At 39.5% G+C, this 8,264-nt stretch overlaps 1 non-coding gene across 1 annotated transcript; it reads left to right on the top strand.

Annotated features, from left to right (window-relative positions):
* Positions 1-874: 874 nt before the first annotated feature.
* LOC130964992 (small nucleolar RNA R71) lies at positions 875-982 on the top strand. The gene has a single exon (XR_009081053.1). It is a non-coding gene; the product is annotated as a small nucleolar RNA R71 (small nucleolar RNA).
* Positions 983-8,264: the final 7,282 nt, after the last annotated feature.

Below are 8,264 nucleotides of genomic sequence, written 5' to 3'. Positions count from 1 at the left end.
GAGCCTCAGATTCTGATGGTTCCTCATTAGGGAACTCATTGGAGGCCAGTGGACGCCCATTGAGGTCTTCCTCAGTGGCGTTCACTGCCCCTTCCTCCTCTCCAAATTTGGCCATGTTGATGGCCTTGCACTCTCCTTTTAGATTTTCTTCTGTATTGCTTGGAAGAGTACTAGGAGGGAGTTCAGTAATTTTCTTGCTCAGCTGTCCCACTTGTGCCTCCAAATTCCTAATGGAGGACCTTGTTTCAGTCATGAAACTTTGAGTGGTTTTGATTAGATCAGAGACCATGGTTGCTAAGTCAGAGTGGCTATGCTTAGAATTCTCTGTCTGTTGCTGAGAAGATGATGGAAAAGGCTTGCCATTGCTAAACCTGTTTCTTCCACCATTATTGTTGTTGAAACCTTGTTGAGGTCTCTGTTGATCCTTCCATGAGAAATTTGGATGATTTCTCCATGAAGAGTTATAGGTGTTTCCATAGGGTTCTCCCATGTAATTCACCTTTTCCATTGAAGGGTTCTCAGGATCATAAGCTTCTTCTTCAGATGAAGCATCCTTAGTACTGCCTGGTGCATTTTGCATTCCAGACAAACTTTGAGAAATCAAATTGACTTGCTGAGTCAATATCTTGTTCTGAGCCAATATGGCATTCAGAGTATCAATCTCAAGAACTCCTTTCTTCTGATTTGTCCCATTGTTCACAGGGTTCCTTTCAGAAGTGTACAAGAATTGGTTATTTGCAACCATTTCAATTAGTTCTTGAGCTTCTGCAGGCATCTTCTTCAGATGAAGAGATCCTCCAGCAGAGCTATCCAAAGACATCTTGGATAGTTCAGACAGACCATCATAGAAAATACCTATGATGCTCCATTCAGAAAGCATGTCAGAAGGACATTTTCTGATCAATTGTTTGTATCTTTCCCAAGCTTCATAGAGGGATTCACCTTCCTTCTGTCTGAAGGTTTGGACTTCCACTCTAAGCTTACTCAATTTTTGAGGTGGAAAGAACTTTGCCAAGAAGGCATTGACTAGCTTTTCCCAAGAGTTCAGGCTGTCTTTAGGTTATAAGTCCAACCATATTCTAGCTCTGTCTCTTACAGCAAAAGGGAATAGCATAAGTTTGTAGACCTCAGGGTCAACCCCATTAGTCTTGACAGTGTCACAGATTTGCAAGAATTCAGCTAAAAACTGACGAGGATCTTCCAATGGAAGTCCATGGAACTTGCAATTCTATTGCATTAGAGAAACTAATTGAAGCTTAAGCTCAATGTTGTTTGCTCCAATGGCAGGGATAGAGATGCTTCTCCCATAGAAGTCGGGAGTAGGTGCAGTAAAGTCACCCAGCACCTTCCTTGCATTGTTGGCATTGTTGTTGTTTTCGGCTGCCATGGGTTCTTCTTCTTTGAAGATTTCTGTTAGGTCCTCTACAGAGAGTTGTGCCTTAGCTTCTCTTAGCTTTCGCTTCAAGGTCCTTTCAGGTTCAGGGTCAGCTTCAACAAGAATGCCTTTGTCTTTGTTCCTGCTCATATGAAAGAGAAGAGAACAAGAAAATATGGAATCCTCTATGTCACAGTATAGAGATTCCTTGAGGTGTCAGAGGAACAGAAAAATAGAAGGAAGAGGTAGAAGAATTCGAACTTAGTGAGATAGAGTTCGAATTGTGCATTGAGGAGGAGTGGTACTCCATAAATAGAAGGATGTGAGAAGAGGGGAAGAGATTAAGTTAAAAAGATTTTAAAAACATTTTAAAAAACTTGAATTGATTTTCGAAAACTAAGAATGGAGAAGAAATCAAGTGATTTTTGAAAAAAAGATTTTGAAATTATAAATCAAAAAGATATGATTGAAAAGATATGATTTGAAAACAATTTTAAAAAGATTTGATTTTAAAAATTAATGACTTGCCTAACAAGAAAAGATATGATTCAAACATTAAACCTTTCTCAACAGAAAAGGCCACATACTTGAATTGTTCAATCAAATCATTAATTGTTAGCAAGTATCTTTGAAAAAAGGAAAGAAATTGATTTTGAAAAAGATTTGATTGAAAAGATTTGATTTGGAAAAGATTTGATTTTGAAAAACTTTGAAAACTTGAAAAAATTTGCATTAAAAACAGAATCTTCCCTCTTGTGCCATCCTGGCGTTAAACGCCCAGAATGGTGCACATTCTGGCGTTTAACGCCCAATGCTCTACCTTTTTGGGCGTTAAACGCCCAACCAGGCACCCTGGCTGGCGTTTAAACGCCAGTCTGTCCTTCTTCACTGGGCGTTTTGAACGCCCAGCTTTTTCTGTGTAATTCCTCTGCTGCATGTTCTGAAACTTCAGTTCCCTGTACTATTGACTTGAAAATAGAACCAAGATCAAATAAACAATGCATGCAAGACACCAAACTTAAAATGAGACATTAGACTTGACAAGAAACATAAAATATTTTTGGTTTTTATGATTTTTATAATTTTTTTTAGTTTTTTTTCGAAAATTAAATGGAAAAGAAAATAAAGGCATCAAAATTCTTAATGAGAATTCCAGGAATCATGCAATGTTAGTCTAAAGCTTCAGTCTAAAGGAATTAGACATGGATAGCCAAGCTTCAGCAGGACATTGCATTCAAGAGCTAAATTGATGAGAATCAATCAGCTTTGGTGATGATAAGAACATCACCTTGAAACACTAGAATTCATTCTTAAGAACTCTGAAAAATACCTAATCTAAGCAACAAGATGAACCGTCAGTTGTCTATACTCGAAACAATCCCCGGCAACGGCGCCAAAAACTTGGTATGCGAAATTGTGATCACTTCTTTTCACAACTCAAATAATCCCTAGTAATGGCCCCAAAGACTTGGTGCTGAATACCATGGCATAAACACAACTTCGCACAACTAACCAGCAAGTGCACTGGGTCGTCCAAGTAATAAACCTTACGCGAGTAAGGGTCGATCCCACGGAGATTGTTGGTATGAAGCAAGCTATGGTCACCTTGTAAATCTCAGTCAGGCAGACTCAAATGGGTATAGATGATGAATAAAACATAAAGATAAAGATAGAGATACTTATGCAATTCATTGGTGGGAATTTCAGATAAGCGAATGGAGATGCTTTGTCCCTTCCGTCTCTCTGCTTTCCTACTGTCTTCATCCAATCCTTCTTACTCCTTTCCATGGCAAGCATTATGCAAGGGTTTCACCGTTGTCAGTGGCTACCTCCCATCCTCTCATTGGAAATGTTCAATGCACCCTGTCACGGCACGGCTATCCAGCTGTCGGTTCTCGATCATGTCGGAATAGAATCCAGTGATTCTTTTGCGTCTGTCACTAACGCCCCACAATCGTGAGTTTGAAGCACGTCACAGTCATTCAATCATTGAATCCTACTCAGAATACCACAGACAAGGTTTAGACCTTCCGGATTCTCTTGAATGCCGCCATCAATTCTAGCCTATACCACGAAGACTCTGATCTCACGAAATGGCTGGCTCGGTTGTCAGGCGAGCGCTCGGTTGTTAGGCGATCAACCATGCGTCGTGTATCAGGAATCCAAGAGATATTCACTCAATCTAAGGTAGAACGGAGGTGGTTGTCAGTCACACGTTCATAGGTGAGAATGATGATGAGTGTCACGGATCATCACATTCATCAAGTTGAAGAACAAGTGATATCTTGGAATAAGAACAAGCTGAATTGAATAGAAGAACAATAGTAATTGCATTAATACTCGAGGTACAGCAGAGCTCCACACCTTAATCTATGGTGTGTAGAAACTCCACCGTTGAAAATACATAAGAACAAGGTCTAGGCATGGCCATGAGGCCAGCCCCATGATCTAAGATAGCATAAGACTAAAGATAGCTACCAAGATTCCAAGACGACAAATACAATAGCAAAAGGTCCTATTTATAGGGAACTAGTAGCTTAAGAATTACAAAGATGAGTAAATGACATAAAAATCCACTTCCGGACCCACTTGGTGTGTGCTTGGGCTGAGCATTGAAGCATTTTCGTGTAGAGACTCTTCTTGGAGTTAAACGCCAGCTTTTATGCCAGTTTGGGCGTTTAACTCCCACTTTGGTGCCAGTTCCGGCGTTTAACGCTGGGAAATCTGAAGGTGACTTTGAACGCCGGTTTGGGCCATCAAATCTTGGGCAAAGTATGGACTATCATATATTGCGGGAAAGCCCAGGATGTCTACTTTTCAACGCCGTTGAGAGCGCGCCAATTGGGCTTCTGTAGCTCCAGAAAATTCCCTTCGAGTGCAGGGAGGTCAGAATCCAACAGCATCTGCAGTCCTTTTCAGTCTCTGGATCAGATTTTTGCTCAGGTCTCTCAATTTCAGCCAGAAAATACCTGAAATCACAGAAAAACACACAAACTCATAGTAAAGTCCAGAAAAGTGAATTTTAACTAAAAACTAATAAAAATATACTAAAAACTCAACTAAGTATACTAAAAACATACTAAAAACAATGCCAAAAAGTGTACAAATTATCCGCTCATCAGCAATCATATGTCAAATTATTGAAAGTAAACTAAGCAAAGCAAGGAAATGTTATCTACGGTTGGGTTGCCTCCCAACAAGAGCTCTTTTAATATCATTAGCTCGACATGTTGTTCATGACTTTCTTCCTCTTCTTCTAGTTTGTTAAGAGGAATGACCTCAAGAAGAAAGAGGAGCCAGTTAATGCCCCTTGTTTTGAGTGCCTCTCCCCAGCAATCTTTCTTTTGTTGTTAGCTTGAGGAAACTTGCTTGTTGGGGTAGGGTGGAATGGCTTTTGGTTGACCTTTTATTCTTCATGGATACTGTCCTTCTTTTCTTGGTCACCATCCTCTTTTTCTTGCTCATGTTGATCGCCTTCACCACCTTGATTTCAGAACTTGGGTGTTGTATGATGGTGGGGGTGTCTTCTTCATCAAGAGCTTCTTGAATCGGTGGTTCAATGAACTCACCCTTTATGCAACTCTCTATGTCATTAAAGTAATATGGACTCCCTTGATTGACTTCCTCCCTTTCTTCTGCATGGTGTTGCATTGAGCCTTTTGGGAGTGAGTTTGCATGTTCCTTTGTCACCCTTAGTAGCCTCTGTGGGTATAGAGCTTTGGGCTTATATACTCTCATAACCTCCTCCTTCTTCATAGAAATCTCACTTGGTATGGGTGTCTCATTTTCTTGTTCTTCTGATTCCTCCCTTGGGTTTGCCATGGTATCACTGAGAGAATTGTGGGTAGTGATTTGCTTTGATAGATATCCAACTTGTGCCTCAAGCTTCTTAAGGGCACCCCCGGTTTTGCATAATGGATTTTACTTCCTCTTTGAAAGTTCTCATGTCCCTAGATTCTTCCAAGAGAATTGCCAATAGGTTCTCTATCCTTGATAGCTTATCCTCAAGGGGAGGGTGTACAACTGGGTTGGAATTTGGAGGTTGAGGGTGGCTATTTTGTGAATAGAATTGGTTGTTTTGTGGTTGTATGTTCTGAGAGTGGTATGACTCTTGTGGGTAATGATATGGGTTTTGTAGAATGTGAGAAGAATTTTGTGTGTAATTGAATGAATTGTGTAAGTGGTGAGATGAATTATATGGATGTGGGAAGGAATTTTGTGTTGAGGCATATCCAAGTGTTGAAAGGCTTTGATGCGGAAAGCTAGGAGGTGAGGTTGAATAATTAAAGGATGATGGCTCTTGATGAATGGGGTGTGAATAAGTGAAATTTCTTTGATTTTGATCTTCCCAGGCACAGCTTGAGTAGTGATCAAAGTCATCAAAATATGGACCATTGTGTGACCCTGGAAAGCACCCCATTTCATGTTCTTGATATTCCGAACCACCATTATCATAATAGCATGAATTATTTTGTGGTGGTGAGAAGTATCCCATGTAACTTGACTGACCAAAAGATTATCTATACTCCATTTTTCTTCAAATTACTCTGTATCAAACAACAATCACCAAGATAAAAGAGATTAGAATTCTCCTTGTCACAGATGAGAAAATTCCCAGTGAGGCAATATCACAAACAGTTAGTTAGCAAAAGAAAATAAAGAAACAAAAGAAAAGTGTCTAATCTACTAAATCAATCCACCGGTAGTTTGTTAATAACATTTAATTTCCGGCAACGGCGCCATAAACTTGATGTATGGAAACCTATCTCTCAACAAATCTCCCTTCGGCAAGTATACCGAATTGTCGTCAAGTAAAAACTCACAATAGAGTGAGGTCGAATCCACAGGGATTAACGGATTAAGCAATCAATGGTTAATTGATTATCCTAGTTAGATGAATCATATTTGAGTGATAAGTAACAAGGAAATGTAAATGGCATAAAAGTAAAGAAAGCAATAAAGTGCAGAAAAGTAAAATGGCAAGAAAAGTAAATGTAAGAACTAAAAATAAAATGAACACTGGGATCAAGAGATATTGCAATCTTCTGGATCAAGTTCATTCTCATCTCTTCCTCAATCAATGCATTCATTAATCTCCTTGGCAATCTTAGGTGATTGGATCTCAATTCCTTGGCAATCCAATCTCTTTAAGCTTGAACAATTTCCCAATTCCTTGATTTAATTGCTCATGGGAAGAGATAAAGTATGGTCACTGATTATACCACACACATTCATAGATCAAAGTATTGGTAGGATTAAATGTCACAATATCCATCCAACCCCCAACCTAATCCAATGTGAGAGAGCATTTCTAGCATGATTTCCTCATTCCTCTTCCAAAGTTCAGAGGAAATCCAAGTATAAGCAATTTCTCTTCCGAGATAATTACCAAATTAGATGAAGATCGAAAGCACTCTAGTAAAATCAAGAGAAAAGAAAGAAGAAGATGAATAAAAACTATAATTGATCCATTAAATCAGAATAGAGCTCTCTAACCCAATGAAAAGAGTTAGTTGTTCATTGATCTACCAAAATAGAAAAGAAAGAAAGTGCAGAAAAATAAAGATGAAGATTAAAACTAAAATTGAAACTTCAAAGTATATAAATGAAAAGTTCAAACTAAAATTTAACTACTACTAGGAAAAGGAAAAAAAAAAAAAGAGAAAAGGAAGAAGAGTGTAGGAGAGGAGGGAGTCCGAAGACCCCTCTTCAATCCCCGGCTTCAACTCCCCTCTCCCAGAGTCCCTTGAATGTAAAAACTAAGGCCCTTATATAGGCTCTCCTAAATTACAAAATGAAATGAAATTAAAAGTAAATTACAATTAAATGAAAATTCCTATTCAAGATGCTTCTTGTGGCCTTGATTGGTTGACACTTGTGGGCTTGCATCCTTGAGGTTGGGTGGTCCTTGAAAGAGAAGTGAATAAAGTTGAAGTCCAGGTGGTAATCGTTAGTATTACCGTTAGCCATACCAACGCTACAAGTGTGGCGTTAGTGCTGAAGTTAGTGTGCTAACGTCACACTTGCTACCCAGTTGGTGTTTTTGGGGCTTAAAAGATGCCTATTGTTTGTGCTCCAATTTCATGCCCACTATAAACCATTATATATCATTGGAAAGCTCTGAATGTCAGATTTCTAACGCAACTAGAATCACCTCAATTGGATCTCTGTAACTCAAGTTATGTTCCTTTGAAGGAGACAGGGTCGCTGGCATAGTCGCTGGCGTTATTGGCAAAAGTGAGTGCCAATAACGTTAGCGTTCAGGGGATTAATATTTCCAGGTTCTAGAGCTCAAACTTAATGTCCACCCCATACTATTATATATTGCTGGAAAGCCCTGGATGTCTACTTTCCAACACTCTGTTGGAATCGCATCATTTGGAGCTCTACAACTCGAGTTACACTTCTTGGAAGGTGAAGAGGTCAGCTAGCCTTACTACAGGTTGATACCATGTTCATCTTAGCACTTTTGGGGCAGGTTTTCTCCCTTAAATTTAGGGTCCACCATGTAGTGCCATATATTCTTGGAAAGCTCTGGAATCCTACTTTCCAATGCCATTGGAATCATTTAATTTGGAGCTTTGTGGCTCAAGTTATTTTTGTTTGAAGAAGACATGGTCAGGCTGTCGGGTGATATTTTGCCCACGTTAGTGGCACGTTAGTGCCACTAACGTAGGCCTTCTTTTGCTTCGCAAGCGTTAGTGGCGTTCACTTTTTCCACTAACTTTCACAGCTGCCTCCTTTCTTCCACGTTAATGCCCACGTTAGTGGCACTAATGTGGCCACTAACGTGGGTATTCTTGGCTTCGCAAACATTAGTGGTGTTCACTTTTTCCACTAACGTTGGAGTTTTCCTTTCCTTCCACGTTAATTTAACTAACGTGGAAAC

The sequence above is a fragment of the Arachis stenosperma genome, chromosome 2 (genome assembly GCF_014773155.1).
Source record: "Arachis stenosperma cultivar V10309 chromosome 2, arast.V10309.gnm1.PFL2, whole genome shotgun sequence".
In the NCBI taxonomy this organism is placed as follows: Eukaryota; Viridiplantae; Streptophyta; class Magnoliopsida; order Fabales; family Fabaceae; genus Arachis; species Arachis stenosperma.
Note: the sequence above shows the minus strand (reverse complement) of the source record. Positions and strands in the feature narration are given on the sequence as shown.